Here is an 18032-nt window from a genome sequence, read left to right as displayed (position 1 = left end):
GCCCTTTTTATTACCATATACTTATATAAAGCATTGATTTTGGCTCAATTTTTTAAATAATGCAGAATAAATTCGTACTTGTTGGTCTGTTTGTAACATGAATTAACATAAAATTTTAATAGAAGGCTTTAGATCACTTCATGCAACTAGCGGAGGTTTCAGGTGGGTTGGTACGGGAAGTTTTCACTGAGAAAGGGGAAATTTCACCGAGAATTGGTTGCTCTTCTGCGTTGATCGCATATCATCCTCGAAGACTCTTCATCTTTCATGCTATTTAATCCCCAATCCATCTAAATTGTGACTATGAATAAAAAAAGACTTTTCGGTCGTGACTATCCCGTCTTATTTTTCCAGCCAAGACTTGATTACCTGAAGAGGTCTTCAGTAAGAGGGAGACTTACTTAAGCTTTTACATCTTGTATATGACCAGGAGTGAAGGCGCGTAGCGTAGTGGTAAGGGAATTCGGCTCATGGCGAGTTCGATTCCTGGCGATGCGTTGTGTCCTTCAGCAAGAAACTTTACCTCATGTTGCTCCAGTTCACTCAGCTGGCAAAAATGAGTAGTACTTGTATTTGAAAGGACCTGGGAGCTGTGTGGAGTACTCAGCCACTTGCATGTTAATTTCACGAGCAGCCTGTTCCGTTGATCGAATCAACCGGAAACCTCGTCGTCGTAAGCGACGGAGTGGCAATTATATGGCCGGGGAACTTCAAATGCCTGATACACACACACACACACACACACACACGCACACGTAAGCACACGCACACAGACAGACAGTCAGACAAGCTTAAAGATAGATAGAATGATAGATAGATAAATAAATAGATATATAAGTGTGCCTTCCAGTGTTTCGATTGCTTGATAAAGAACTACTCAAATAACGAAAAAATTCCATCTCATTTCCATCTCTTCCTGCCTCTGTCTCTCTTTCTCTCTCTCTCTGTTCCTCTCTATTCCTACCTAAATACATGCATACATATAGACATACACACACACATATATATATGCAAATATAAATACGTATACATGTATAGACACACACACAACACACACACACAAGCATATTTATATGCACAGAGTGAGAAAGAAAGAGAGGTAATTTAAATTTAAATATATAATATTGATGATTATGTGGCGAAGAAGAAGGAGTCGTATGATGAGATACATAGACAGACGGACAGAATGTGTACTTGAAAATGATTGAAGTTATGAAGGACGCATCAGGAGAGAAAAATCATTCTAAGGAGAGGGGTGAAGAAAGAAAGAAAACAGAAGAGAGAGAGAGAGAGAGAGAGAGAGAGAGAGAGAGAGAGATGAATGTGTGAAAGAAGATAAGAAAAAAGAGTGAAAGGAGGAAACTGTGAAAACAAGAGAGAGCGAAAGAAAGAGATTGAGAGAGAAAGAGGGGCATGAGAAATAAGGAGAAAGAGGGAGAGAAAGAAACTGCGAGAACGAGGGGAAGTTTGTAAGATGCGTGGGGAAAGAGAGAGTGAGAGTGAGAGGATGAAAGCTTCGAGGAAACTCGATCTAAAGTGTTAAAAATATATTCAGGGAAGATAAAATACTTGTAAATAACATTTTATTAGGTTGATTTCATTATTTTGTTTCTTCATTAAAATGCTTTTACCATTAATTTCTAATTAAGAATTGATGAACTTTCTGTCAAAATGAATTGTAAAATCTATTTATACAATTAGAGAATTAAAAACATTAGAGAAGAGGGAAATATTAAATATTTCTTTTTTAACTCAATAATATGTTTTCCTAATGTCGAGAGAGAGAGAGAGAATGGGAGGGAGAAACAGAGAAAGTGAGAGAGAAGGAAAAGAGGTGAAAGCAGAGTAAGTGATCGGTACTCATTTTAGCATGGTTCAAAATCTTATGTTTAATTCGATTCAGTCATTGGACCGCAGTGATGCTGGGGAGGGCTGAGAAAGATTTTAGTCAAACAAGCCCACCGCAGTACTTTTACATATATATATATATATATATATATATTAATAAACCTTTCTGCTATAGGCACAAGGCCTGAAATTTTGGGGGAGGAGGCCAGTCAACTAGATCGACTCCAGTACGCAACTGGTACTTAATTTATCGACCCCAAAAAGATGGAGGGCAAAGTCGAACTCGGCGGAATTTGAACTCAGAACATAGTGGCAGACGAAATACCTATTTCTTTACTACCTGCAAGGGGCTGAACACAGAGGGGACAAACAAGGACAGACAAACGGATTCAGTCGGTTATATCGACCCCAGTGCGTAACTGGTACTTAATTTATCGACCCCGAAATGATGAAAGGCAAAGTCGACCTCGGCGGAATTTGAACTCAGAACGTAACAGCAGACGAAAAACCGCTAGGCATTTCTTCCGGCGTGCTAACGTTTCTGCCAGCACGCCATATATATATATATTACTAATAACAATAATCGTTGGATGGAATTTATAAACATTTAATGCATCGCTACGCGCATTTCCACAAATCTCATGTCTCTTAAGATCCCAGTCCATATTCCTGGGATGATTACAGTGTAGTCCGTAGTATCTGTGGCCATCGGGTTGATCACCTTTATGGATTCATTTCTTCAGGCGTTATAACATTAATGGATTCTTACTTGTGGGATGCTTATACCTTTCAATGTTTATTCCTTTTGATTTGAAGGGAAATCAACCTTCTCTCTGGTCAAACATTCAGTTAAACATTTATTAATATTATATCGCCTGAAGAAATGAATCCATAAAGATGATCAACCCGATGATCACGTACACTACGGACTACATAGTAATCATCTTAGGAATACGAATTTCTCTTAAGATGACATGTAATTTATGGAAACACATGTAGCGATGCATTAAATCTTTATAAGTTCCATCCAACGATTATTGTTTTTATTACTATATTTATCTTATAGCAATATAGATAAATATTGCTTGCTGCAGCTCCAAAATACTGGTTCGCCAGTCAGCATCTTTAGATTGGGGCCAGCATGATGGAATAGGAGCTTTATTTGCATATCCAAAACTTCTCCCGCAGGCAAATTAAATATATATATATATATATATATATATATATATATATATATATATATATATATATATATATATAGTATATATATATATATATATATCTAATGTTGGTGACTGTCAAATCTTAGTCTTAAATATTTCGAGCAGGTGAAATTATGAATCATATTTACAAAGTTCATTGAAATTTTCCTCCTCCTCTCTCAGCAGTCATTTAAACTTCCCAAAATGATTATCTTCCCAGTGGACCACTTCCAAGCTACATTCCATTACCTTTCTTTGACAGGTACATATCTCGTTGATATATGAAGAAATGACCGTTTCGTGCCTGCTCAATGTTCCTGGTCAAATTTTACACCAATTACCAGTTGAAGCCACTTGCTATTATACATTGCACAACAAACCGACATTGTGTCTCTCCAAAAGTGGTTGACGAGGCGAACGGTTGTCGATACATCTCGTTGTCCCACGAGAGAATTTGCGGTGAATATTGCAAGTTTGCTTTATGGTGTTTATTTGAATATCCATCACTTCCATTTCTCATTTATATAATTCACGGTAGACTTATTGTCACAGCATCGGCCTATGAAGTTGTTGTGAGGTCTTAGTGTATAAATATCTCGATCGATTGCATTGATAAATTATATTGCCTCAAGTCATGTAAGTTTATCGATTACACACGAACATTCACATGCCTATATCAATGTTTATATATGTGTGTGTGTGTATGTATGTGTGCGCGCGTACGTGTGTATGTATGTATGTATGTATGTATGTATGTATGTATGTATGTATGTATATAAAGTATGCATGTATATCTTTGTAAACGAAGTATGGAATTGAAGATTTTATCGTACCATTTTCCGAAGGGGTTAGAATTAAGATTAAATCAAAATGGACGACATCAAATTCCTCTTCTACCAAAGAATGCAGAAGAGATTATTTGCCATTCAAATATTGTTAGAAATTCTATTTCAGCATCTTTTATCTGTTTTTTTTTTCTTTTTTTTCTGACTTCTTTTTGTCCGTCCTCTCTGTGCATGCCTCTGTATACTTATGAGGCGAAAAATGAAGCAAATTACTTCACGTTTTTCTCCTGACTCTTCTTTCAGGAGTTAAAGTAGGATGCAGTCAACAACGTACGTATCAGTCGTACGAAGACTGAGTGTTAGGTTAAACGTTGGCTATTCATAGAACGGTGACTGATTTATTCATCATATTCGGGAGTGCTACTTTTTATCACAGGCACGAATGTAATAACAATAATAATTGAAGTAAAATAGTGATAGACAGAAAATGAGAGGCACACATTTAAGGAGAGGCATGAATAGAGAGCGCGGAAAGGGAGAGATAGAGAGCAATTGTGGCAATACCGGCACTACATTTGTGTGACGTCAAGCACTCTGTTTTTCTTACTCCACCAGTGTCTCTTTAATATTTCTATATTTATCGCTCTCTTCCTCTATCACACTGAACTAGAAAGAGATTCAGAATTAAAGGCGCATACCGAAAGGGAAAAATACACAGGTAGACAAACAGTCAGACAGACAGATAGATCGATAAATAAACAGACAGACAGATAGATAGATAAATAGATAGACAAAAAGATAGATAAATAGATAGACAGATAGATAGATAGATAGATAGACAGACAGACCTATAGATAAATAAATAGATAGACAGACCTATAGATAAATAGATAGACAGACAGATAGATAGATATATTAATAGATAGTTAGATAAATATTTAGATAGGTGGGTAGATAGATAGACAGATAGATAGATGGATAGACAGAGGGACATATAGATAGATAGATAGACAGAGAGACAGATAGGTAAATAGATAGACAGACAGATAAATAGATGGGGGGGAGAGAGAGAGAGAGAGGTGAGTGATAGGGTTGATTGCGGTGGATTCCAAACGAGATCAAATGCGATATGAGTACTAAAAGTGCTTCTGTATTCTTTTGTAATAAATGAACACAGACTTCTCTTCGTTTCTGAAATCTTACAGTGTTGGAAAAATTACTTTTTCATTGTAGCATTAAATAGCACATTATCACACGATAATACAACATCAGCCTGAAAATTCTTAATGATGTGCATTTAGTACGATTTCAGGGTTAGTTATCCATCCATTTCCTTACACACATCTCCATATATGTGTTCTGGCATGGTTATCAAAAAGAACGGAATAAACACATACGAAAACATTTCGTTGCAAATATCTTCTTCGTTGATGTTGTAAGAATTCTCATAGAGAATGTAATTATGGTGGAATAATGGGTGGAATTCATCTCCAGAATCTCTTCTCTAATACACTTCATCAAGCGATTGTTGGGATTCATCACCGCGCAAAAAAGTTTGCCTAACATAAAACAAGATTGACACATTTACCAGTTTAGTCCATCAGGAGATATTTGTGTCGGAACAACATCTACAACACCAACACCAAGAACAATAATAAACAAACAATATTACACCAAATTATAAGAATAAAATTATATAGATTTACAAAAAGCAGATTTCCAGATATGGAAACCCTTAAAAACTATAATATCGAAACAACAATAATAACCTATGTTTATATTAGTTTACGGAATGCTTTAAGCATAATGTTATATTAATGATTGCTTCTTTTTTATACAATGTAATTCTGGGAGGTGCTTCATCAACTTGCCGATAACACCAGAACCGGTGGATAAATATAAAACTATGTATATCGCAGGTAGCTGCATTAGCAAATGAGGCAGCATTATGGCAGAATATGAAGCGAAATTAAGCGCCTGGAATGCAGCAAGAAAAGTCAACAAACCACTTAACTGCAGCGGTTTCCAGTGTCTGCCTCATTTTATATGAATGACCCAACGAACAAGATCTCTACGTTGTGGATAGACCTGATTAAAATAGCAGCTTATCTCTCTGAAAGCATATTTCACTGACTTGCGTAGCTTCTCTCTCAAAACACCTCCAACTGTTTGCTTTGTATGAGGCAATAATGGATTTCTCCATATGGTACAACGTCTTGCTAAACATAGTAGCTAAATCCCAGTTGACTATTTTAAGTGTTCATGTATATAAGAAATAGTGACGAACGGTCTACCTGATACTTTGACCTGCTAGATATCAAAAAACGCCCCACATCTTATTGGTTTCTGTACATATGTATATATATGCGTGAGGCATGCACATGGCAGTTACAGCTGATATAATTACAGTTCTCTCTGAAGCTTTACTTTAATATCTCCTATATGTTTGTACATTCAATCAATATATATAAATATACACATATCTCTCTATCTACATAGCTACGTACCTATCTATCTATTGATCTATCTACCTGTGGAAAGAAAGAGAGAGGGAGAGAGAGTGAACAGACAGGTAATCAGATAGGTGAATAGATAGACAGGCAAATGTTTGTATATGTATGTGAGTGTGTAGTCGTGTGTATGAGTTTGAATCCATGCGTGTGTGTGTGTGTGTGTGTGTGTGTGTAATCACTACAAAACCTAAATGCAAAACTACAGCCATTGTCGCCTGCTTCTGTAACATTTGAAATATACTTTTTCCTTTAATTGAACGCTTGTTTTTTTTTATATTCTTTTTGTAATCAATCTATTTGAATCAATCCCCTGATTGATTCCAACCCAATTTCATATCTAAATGTGACTGGATATTGATTTACCTCTAAGCCCCACCCCCACTCTACCCCCACTGAGAAAACGAAAGTAAAATATCAATCAGTCTGAAAGTAGTTGCCCACATCGAGGCACAACACACACACAGAGGGGATTCATTGGATAATTACATTATACGGAACAACATCAGAAATCTTGATTCAAAATCACAAAATGCAGAACAGTGCCATGGCATCAGACGCAAGAAACGTTCCAATATTACCGTTATATGCCTTCCGACGAAGTCTTAAATATTTATATGCGAAAAAAGTCCTCGTTGAAAATAGAGACCAACTTTAATTCTCTCATTCTTTCTTTCACCATTTTCCATGGCCTTCTATTTAATTAGAACGGCGTTAGGCTTTTTCCATTAGAATCTTCAACTGATCTTTTTTCTCTTGTCTAAATTTGATCAGAAAGTTGTAGAAAGAAATTATTCTTCCACTGTGCTCTCGTTTTATTACATTAAACAGGAACAGTTGTCACGCCAAGCGGAATACTTGGCGGCATTTCACCCACCTTTACATTCCGAACTTAAGTTTTGACGGGGTCGACTTTGTCTCTCACCCTTGCGAGGTCACTGAAAAATGTAACAATCAAATACTGGAGTAGATGCAATCGACTTTCCCTTCCCTTCAAAACCTGCTGGCCTTGTGCCGACATTTGTAAGCATTATAATAAATAAGATATCAGGGCAAGTCTTCGTGTTTGCGCCATCGTTCACTTTCATTATTTGTTGGAATTAAAAAAAAAAAACAAAAGACAAAACGAAAGACAAAGGCAGGTGGTGTAGACAACAAACAGACGTATTAGTTTAACGCTCGGGAAGTGAGAAAGTCTTTTACGTTTCGAGCCTACGCTCTTCGACAGAAAGGAACACAGAAAGAAAAAGTAAACAAGCTTTAGTGGCTAGCAATCAATCATGGCGAGTGCGCGCGCGGGATCTCGTGTGAATGTGCGTGTGTTTGGACACTAAAACCATACTATGGACGCTGTTTACACGACCAATATAACATTATTGCGTCACGTAGGATACTTATAATAAGTATATCTTGATGTGTATATGTACAAATACTTGTACACACACGATATATATATATATGTGTGTGTGTGTGTATATGTGTGTGTGGGAGGGTATATGTGTGTGTGGGAGGGTATATATATGTATATGTGGGAGGGTATATGTGTGTGTGTGTGTAGATTGATATAAATACAGTGTACATTTAAACACATAAGATGTATCCATCATAGGATTCCTTTTACGCTAGAAGGAACAGCTAAAGTCTAAACCACTATTAGGGATAAAAGGGAATGGAAAATAAAAACATTTTCCATCTATCTCGTGGACCATGGTTTCTGACTTTTTTTTAGCAAATAAAATAATTTGCTAGGCGAAGTTTTCATCGACAGGTACGCCTAGATAAAACATATGTTTTTTATTCCTAATAGTGGCTGTTCCTTCTAGCATGAAAGGAATCCTATGACAGATACCTCTGATGTGTTTAAATGTACACTGTGTTTATATGAATAATATATAGTCAATTGACTATTTTTTCCACACGCTAGGCCACATGTAGTAAAAATTGGTAAAAATCTGTATTACCCTGATATTATTAATTATGTAGATTGATTGATAGATAGACATACAGACAGACATATGTTCGTATATGTATACAGTTTGTGCATTCAGTGATTCTTTTTCGAAGCTAAGTAACAGGGACAAGTAATAAATTCTTAATGTCGAGATTGATAACCTTCAATGAAAACGACCAAGAAGACAAAAAATATTTCTCACCTAAAATACAACATGATATGTAGATTTAATCAAGAATCCTGCCAAAGATAAATCAGTTTCCCCAACCGAAGTTGATTATCGAACAAAATATATTTCATGTCTTATTTTGTATATAGGAAAGTGAAATAGCCTTGGCGTTTCCGAAAATTATTTCTAGGCTAAATATGAAATTAGGTCAATGCATATATATATATATATATATATATATATATATATATATATATATATATATATATATATATATATATATATATATATATTATATATATATATATGAATACATACATATGTATATATATATATATATGCATGTATGTATGTATGTATATATATATATGCATGTATGTATGTATGTATATATATATGCATGTATGTATGTATATATATATGCATGTATGTATGTATTATATATATATATGTATGTATGATATATATATGTATGTATGTATATATATATATATAATATATATATATATATATCTATATATATATATATATGCGTGTGTGTATGTATATATATATATATATATTATATATATATATATACTAATATATAAATAAATGAAAGAAATGGACGTGAATATGCTACCCAGGTATCGGTTAAACGAATTTTCCATGTTAGGATAATTCATTCACCTACTTAAATATATATATATACTTTGATACTTTGATAGTTTGATAGGTTTCGGCCATTATTGGCCCAGGGCATGTCTAACTTAGTAGCACCACCTATATATATATATATCTTTTGATATATACACTTGAATATAAGTGTACTGATGTATAATGTGTGTGTGTGTATTTTTTTATTCCTCTTTTCGTCTGACTTCAGCCATTCTGGGCACCATGACGGATTTATACTCATTTTATCGGTCCATTTAACCGCCCCGCTAATGTACGGGATATCTGCAAAACAAGCGGTGGGTTAAGGACAAACTCATACAGAAAGACACACGCATAGATATAGACATAAGATACATACATATTATTTTATTATTTTACTTGTTTCAGTCATTTGAGTGCAGCCATGCTGGAGCAGCGCCTTTTAGTGGAGCCAATCAACCCTAAGACTTATTCTTTGTAAGCCTAGAACTTATTCTATCGGGCTCCCCGCTATGTTACGCGGTCAGAAATACACCAGCCTCGGTTGTCAAGCGATGCTGGGGGGACAAACACAGACACACAAACATCTACACACATGCATATATATATATATATATATATATATATATATATATATATATATATACATAAATACGACGTGCTTCTTTCAATTCCGTATACCAAATCCACTCACAAGGCTTTGGTCGACCCAAGGTTATGTAGAAGACACTTGCTCAGTGCCACGCAGTGGGACTGAACCTGGAACCTATGGTTGGTATGCAATCTACGTAACAAGCAACCACTCCTGCGCCTACATTTATCTATCTTTCTATCTATCTATCTATATATATATATATATATATATATATATATATATATATATATATATATATATTTCGTTTTGGGATTTGGGTTTGCAGGATTCTTTATGTGAGTTCGTGTGTTGAAGCATATTCTGTTGTGTGTGGGAGAGTTATTTTCTTTTTGTGCCTTATAATTTAACACACTCACCGTTAAAATTTCTATTTATTCCACTTATACCTAAAAAATAAAAAATAAGGAATAAATGCAAATTTTACCGGTGAGTGTATTAAATCATAAGGCACAAAAAGAAAATAACTCTCCCCAGACACAAGAGTATATATGTAGAAGACATACACACACACACAATAGATTTCAGATTCAGTCGACCCCATCCTTACACAAATCTTTGGTAGGTCCGAAGCAATAATAGAAAACACTTGACCAAAGTACCATACACGCGTACATACACACACACATACATATATACATGAATTCATACATACACTCACACATAAATGCATACATATATACATATCCATGTATCTATGCATGTATGTATTTCTACATGTATATATATATGTATATATGCGTGCATGTATATATTGTATTTGCTTTTAAAATATCTAAAAGTCCCCAAACAAATTTATACCAGATCTGTCTGTTAGTCGCTTGAATATGTAGTGTCTTTGTGATATCGTGGGTCTAGAGCTGAACTGCCTTGCATGGCGGTGAAGAATTCACGTCTGCCCCTAACTTCATGGCACAGTAAAAATACTCAAACAATACAACCCCGTCAGGCCTATAATATCCGGCATAATATAGCTACTCATTCAATCAGCAAACAAATAGACATCTTTATCAAAAGGCAGGCATCACGGAGAAATGTAGCAGAGAACCAACGGAGGAGATTTCGATAGATCTTAGAAGAAATCAATACAGTAAATAGCATCTCTACATTAGACAGTTTGTTTAGCAACGCCCCCGTGGCAGAAACAACAGAAATCGTAACAGACTACGTGTATATACTCTATATTTTTACCCTCTCTCTCTCTCTCTCTCTCCTCTCTCTATCTCTATATATATATATATATATAATTTATAAAAATATTAAAGTAAAATTCACTTACCACACACCGACTTTCAGAATAGCAGCCAAAAATATATTTCTTCAATGCAAATAAAGTCTCCAGACAATGCATACTCAGAAAATAACTGAGTATATGTCTGGAGACTTTTATTTAATGAAGAAAACATATTTTTGGCTGCTATTTCTGAAAAGTTCGGTGTGTGGTAAAGTGAATTTTTTTTACTTACCATATTTTTATAAATTAATACTTCAAATACACCGTAAATGGTCTTCATCGAATACTGCTTGGTCGAATTATATTATTAATTCTACCCCTTTTTTTTTTTGATGACTATTTATATATATATATATATATATATATATAATACAAATAAGAAAATACAAACAAATTCAGTTTGTTCATCAACTACGGATATTATAACCCCTATCTTACTTTGTATATATATATATATGTATATATATACACACAATCTCTCTCTCTCTCTCTTCCTATATATATATATATATATATATATATTATATGGTGTGTGTGTGTGTGTGTGTGTTGTAATATCTATAAAATTGAACTTTTCTCTGTGTGTGTGTGTGTGTGTGTGTGTACAGAAATTTAATGTACCTGAATAACTTCTGTATTTTTCATCTGATTTCTTCAAAATTTTAGACACAGCTGCTTCATATCCCAAACCCGAACATAGGCTACATAGATGCTAAAACAAATCGATATTGGGGCTTCGAGAGCGATGGGAAACCAACAATACATGATTTCTATCCATTTGCATTAATCAGCTGTTTTATAATCTGTAGGGCCTTCCATACTTTTTAAATCTTTTTATAAACGTGAAAGGATTGTGTCTATTTATTTCGACTGTCCACCTCTGACTGTGATTGAACTGACAGGAACACTGAGCGCAATGAATATCCAATACCAAACAATTTTAATCCCCATATTTAAATTGCAATAAACTTTATCAAGCCTACCTTTACCTGTTCTGAGTTACTTGAAATGTGATGTTCTCCTCCCTCCCTCATATTTGTTGATGCCTTTGTTTACCTACAAATGTGTTGATTTAGCGTTGTCGTTCTAGCCTTTTTAAATAATCACATTTGATTCGTCTCAAAGAATCAACCTTAAATTAAGAGTTTTGCATCCATTAGCGAAAGCTATACGTATGTTTTAAAAAGCTCCATGCCAGCTTAACTTTATGCTGCATTCCCTGATATTCTATGCGCAGGCCATGTGGGAAGACAGGATAAAGGGGTTCTTGTTAGTTTATCTCTCCGAAAAATAGTACTTTTTATTTATTGAGTTACTGAACTCCACGCATTCCGACTTTATATACATATATATATATATATATACTTAACACCAAGATCTAGAGAGGAACCACGGCAAGATTTCCAGTGTCAAATTGGGTCGCGGGCTCAGGATTGATCGGGACACTATGAGTCCAAGTACCAGCAAAGGATCCCCAAAATGTTCAATGCCAACTCCTGAATATCTGGTTTTATATCAGAGTGTCCCTCTCCTAGAAACATGTTTGGACAAAAACTAAGGGGTGTCTCACCCAGTGTTCTTTTAGCACGACGGATACCAGCCCGGAATTTCTGAGGGTCTGTGTTATTGTTAGAGAGTCATTGAAACAACACAAAGTTCATCTGTCCCTTGGACAGATCTTGTTCTTAGCCCTATTGTATTTCTAACAACCCTACTCACCACCCAGGCCCAGTGGAGGTTGAAGATTTAGTCACTGACGACCCGATAATGCAGCAGGTTGCACTGGATTCCATGTTGCCAGTAGCTCTTATAAGAGACAGCACAAGTAACCTGACATGTATGTATATAATTAAAGGGAGAGACAGACAGACAGATCTTTAGACAGACATATATATTTGTGTATTTTACTGATAAATGACTGATGCTTAGCTTCAATAATTTGTTTCTGCAATAATTATCGTTTCATTGTTTAGAATCTTGGAGTAGAATTTTAATACGTTTGATCATCCAAACCTAATAGGCACCAGAAAGATACCATAAAACGTTTATTGTATTGTGTACATGATTAATGACTATAAGCATAAATATCCAAATCATTTCAAACAGAGAAGAAACAACAGAAAGAGTTGAACAGTTTCCCGTATGTAGATCTCCCAGCTGTTATTTTCATAATGGTTATTTATGAAACTAGATGCAAAGATCACACTTCATTCTTTTGATACGAAACCTTTAACTATAATTTAATGTGAGAATTATATATTAATTTTCCAAACACAATATTAATGAGGTAATATCAATTTGTCTTTTGTTTATCTTCCAAATATCAATTTGATAAACGAATGTATGTATATTATATTTGTCTTTTGTTATGTTCCAGACACTATTAATTTACGTATATATATATATATTTGTCTTTTGTTAAGTTATGTTCTAAACATCAGTTTAATACACCAGTCTATACATTTATCTTTTTTAATGTTATATTCCAAATACTAACAGAATACAACAATATATATCTATCTTCAATTAGCTTACGTTTCAAATACAAGTGTTACATAATAATTTTGTCTTCTTGCACTTCAAGTGACTTTAAGCTTCAGAGTGTTGTTATATGAATAAGATTTGACTGACGACTGAGTTGCTTTGATATGCACAGAGATTGTGCATTTATGCGTTTGAATAAGACAGCTGTACTATGACAATAACTGTAAAAATCTTCTGAGTTTTCTGTTCAAGTAAGCATTACGTACTTAGTTTGAGATTTCTGCATTGTGAATGAATGTTGCTCGAGAACAGAAGATTAGGAAGGCATGTAGATGCAGAATTGTATTGTAAAAGCATAATTTGTCTTGGAGATTGTGCTGCTGGAGATGATGAGGACCGTTCTTGCAGAGAAAGACGGACATCGGGTATATAAACGAAGCTTGGGGCAGACATGAGTTAATACATTGTAGGGAGATAGAGTGTGCAACCTGCTGTTTATATTAATTACATATATATATATATATATGTGTGTGTGTGGTGTGTGTGTGTGTGTGTGTGTGTGTGTGTGTGTGTGTGTGTTGCTTGAGAATCTGAAACAAAACTGTCCGACAAACGGGAACGTGAAACTCTGAGTAACAGATTTTGTGATGTCTTTGCAGCTTTATTAATATGGCATATTACTCCGGAATTCGAGTACTATTTTTTCCAACTTGTTTCAAATTTATGTGCTTACTGCGGTGTATGTATATATCGAGCTGGCAGAAAGGTTAGCGCGCCGGGCGAAATGCGTAGCCGTATTTCGTCTGCCGTTACGTTCTGAGTTCAGATTCCGCCGAGGCCGACTTTGCCTTTCATCCTTTCGGGGTCGATAAATTAAGTACCAGTTACGCACTGTGGTCGATATAATCCCTTTGTCTGTCCTTGATTGTCCCCTCTGTATGTAGCCCCTTGTGGGTAGTAAAGAAATATATATATATATATATATATATATATATATATATATATATATATATATATATATATATAGATAGAGAGAGAGAGAGAGAGAGAGAGAGAGACAAGAAAAAAGCAACAAGAATGGATTAGTTGTTCAGTACAATTGTTTCATACGAAGAACAGCTTTATTAAAAGCTGCAAATATTGCAGCAAATACAAGTGTCCCGTATTCATCAGCCAAAACACATATGAGTTTTCCATATATATATATACATCGGAAATGGAGGAAAAATAACATTAAGAAGTGTGTCTTTTGCATTAGGAGCCATTATTTAATTAGCTAATTAAATAATGGCTTCCTACCGCAAAAGACACACTTCTTTTTGTCATTTTCCTTCCATTTTCTTTCGTCTATATATTTATATGTATTTATATATGTGCATGTGTGTGTGTGTTTTTCCGTCTGTGGTTGCCCACCGCCACCGCTTAACAAACGGTGTCGGTATGTTCACAGCCCTGCAAATAGCAGTTCGACAAAAGCGACCGATATGTAGGAGGCTTTAAAAAATGGGTGCTAGAGTCGTTTCATTCGACTAAAATTATTCAAGGTGGCACTCCAGCTTGGGCGCAATCAAATGACCGAAACAAGCGAAAGATACATCATAATGCTGTTTGAACAGAAGTTGCCAAAAAGTAAATAGATATTATATAAAGATGGTTTTAGATTTAAAATGATGCTTCTAGAAAATGTAGAAAACGATGTAATTGTTAAACGTGATATGAAAACTTTGAAATAGCAGATTATATGCCACAGGGCTATAAATGGTCTCAGAGGAATTTATGTCATAACATTTGAATATATTAACTTATTGGTATCATAACTGCATATCTCAATTAATTACGTGTGAGATATTTAGATCTTTCAGTTTTACTTTAACTGTGGATTGGGGAATTCTTTCTCTTTGAAATGTTTGTAGTTCATATCTGTCTTTAATTCTATGTATCTATCTGTGAATATATCTATTTCTCTCTCTCTCTAATATATATATATATATATATATATATATATATATATGTGTGTGTGTGTGTTGTGTGTGTGTGTGTGTGTGTGTGTGTATGTATATATAAAGATAGACAGATTCACAGATAGATATACATAGAAAAATAGATAGATATGAACAACAGACATTTGAAAGAGAAAGAATTCCCTGACTCGCGATTAAAGTCTATATATATATATATATATATATATGGCTGCTTAGATTGTAAAGTACAATATTGATAATGAGGATAATGAAGAATTTGAACATTCAAACTTTGCTTAATTACAATGCAGCGATTTATGCATTATTTATAAGGTCTCTTCAGGGCGTATAAATATGACGCTGTTCGAACAGGAATTTTCCTCCGTTATTAGTCAGAATTAGGCTTGGTACTACTAGTAGTACATCTTGACTTTCATCGATGAGCTGTCTTTAGACAAATCTAAATGTCCTCTAAGACAGGAGTGCGATGTATCTTCCGGTGCTTATGAAGCAAATTTTCAGCAAAATACTACAATAGTATTACAAATATGAAACGTTATATTGGAGCCGTAGAAGGAAAATTTAAATCAAGATATAACAAACATCTTTTGAATTTTAGATTCCGTGATAAGAGACAATAATCCCATCGGATCTAATTTGGAAGCTTAAAGAGGGAGGGGCCAATTTTGATATTTAAATCCAGACCTTATATCAAAGAATCTAGAAAATGTTCAGTGAGTTCGCTTGAAAAACTCTATTAAAATACTTTAGAACATCCAACGAATACATAAATTCGAGGAAAGAGATTTTTCCTTTGACATTTCAAAAAATACATTGTGTTGTAAATTGGAAAGTGGATCCCTGGGCACTTAGTAAATCCTTAACAACTGGATTACGTCTGCTATACATCGAATTATTGTAACTTTGGTTGTTTCCCTTCTGTTTTGTTCTTGTCTTCTTCTTTACGAGCGTCTTTTGTTTAAACCTTGTCTACTCAACTGACAAAAGGTCTTGCTTTCAGCTTGATAAATCGCGGAATGAATTATTATTTTCAGCACGAAACTTTGGGTAGCTATTTGCAAGATTAGTGCTTTTGATTTAAGATTAACTTTACTCTCTTAATTCAAAATTACCTTTCACTCAAACTTACATGGAAAAGGCAAATATTAACCGTTATCGTTAACGGAATGGATGGTCAGAATGTCTTAAATAGCTATGAATTTCGAAGTGTGTTAAAGATGGTTCGAATTCCTTAGCTAATTAAGACATTCTGACCATCCATTCCGTTAATGACAACGGTTAATATTTGCCTGTTTTTTATTTCACTTTGGGTATATATATATATATATATATCGCATCAGTTAATGGTTAGAGCATCGGGCTCGCAATCATGAGGTGGTGATTTTGTTTCCTGGGGCGGACTGTGTTGTGTTCTTGAGCAAGGTATTTTATTTCACGTGGCTTCAGTTCACTTAGTTGTAGAAATAAGTTGCAACATCACTGGTGTCAAGTTGTATCAGCCTTTGCTTTTCGTATGGATAAGATCGGTGACGTGGAGAGGGGACGCTGGTAGGCATAGGCAAATGCTGGTCGTCTATAAACAACCTTGCCGGATTTGTGCATGGGAGGGTAACTTTCTAGGTGCAATCCCATGGTCATTGATGACCCAAGGGGGTCTTTATATATATATATATATATATATAGATATATATATATATGTGTGTGTGTGTGTACTGATCAAAATGGTAAGATAACAAAAGAATGAAAGAGACCTCGATATTATATAAAACTAGCAGTATCGCCCGGCGTTGCTCGGGGTTGTAAGGGAAATAACTATATAAGCATTTTTAGAGAGTTACTTCCCTTATAGATGCCAATTCGGGCTTTCTTAGCCATTTCTGTTTTGGTGTCTTCAAGCCATGAAGTCGTTGTTCTAAAAGAACGCTGGTCTCCTTGATAACGCTTTACGACGTTGATTTCCTTGCACTCCCTTCCGCACAGCTTCACGAGGGAGGGAAGAAGGGGAGAAGCAAACAGGTGCAGGTGTGACCATGGACGCCAACTCCGCCGCCATCGACACACGAAAAATTATGCATTAAAATGGAATAAAAAATTATGTTAAATTATTTTTAAAATCGTAGACTCATCGTAGACGCGCGCTAATACTCAGACGGGCTCGATATGAATCACGACTATAAGATACTCGAATTTGGTTAAACTGCACCGCAAAATGTGGGAGTAGTTAGGAATCTAAATCGAAGGGGACAGACACTCACACAACTACAGTTTTATATATATAGATAGAGGAATTTATCTGTAAATATAATATGAGACGATTATTCGGTAGCCATGATAAAACTCCGAGTTTCGGATGTCGAGGTGGAAATCCATGCCACCATATATATATATATATATGTGCGTCTGTGTGTGTGTATATATGTATATATTTTGGGATCACTGAACATATGTTAATTATGCGAATTATAAGTTTGATAAAGCATATTCACAGTTTGGAGTACCTGGTGTCATCCACCATTAGGATATATTTCCCTTTGATCTAAGGGTAATTTCAGGATGGGTCGAAACGATCGTCGTGCTGA

The 18032-nt window shown here is 34.9% G+C and overlaps 1 protein-coding gene and 1 long non-coding RNA gene across 3 annotated transcripts in view; one reads left to right on the top strand and one right to left on the bottom strand.

Moving 5' to 3' along the window:
• The window catches only part of LOC115216988 (cholecystokinin receptor type A-like), a 212344-nt gene that overhangs the window by 52846 nt on the left and 141466 nt on the right, over positions 1-18032 (bottom strand). The window lies entirely within an intron of this gene.
• Positions 17937-18032, top strand: part of LOC118765368 — a 17891-nt gene continuing 17795 nt past the window's right edge. Inside the window, exon 1 of the long non-coding RNA XR_005001204.1 lies at positions 17937-17947. This is a non-coding gene — a long non-coding RNA (uncharacterized LOC118765368). The remainder of the gene's footprint in view (positions 17948-18032) is intronic.

The sequence above is a fragment of the Octopus sinensis genome, linkage group LG11 (assembly GCF_006345805.1).
Source record: "Octopus sinensis linkage group LG11, ASM634580v1, whole genome shotgun sequence".
NCBI lineage: Eukaryota > Metazoa > Mollusca > Cephalopoda > Octopoda > Octopodidae > Octopus > Octopus sinensis.
Note: the sequence above shows the minus strand (reverse complement) of the source record. Positions and strands in the feature narration are given on the sequence as shown.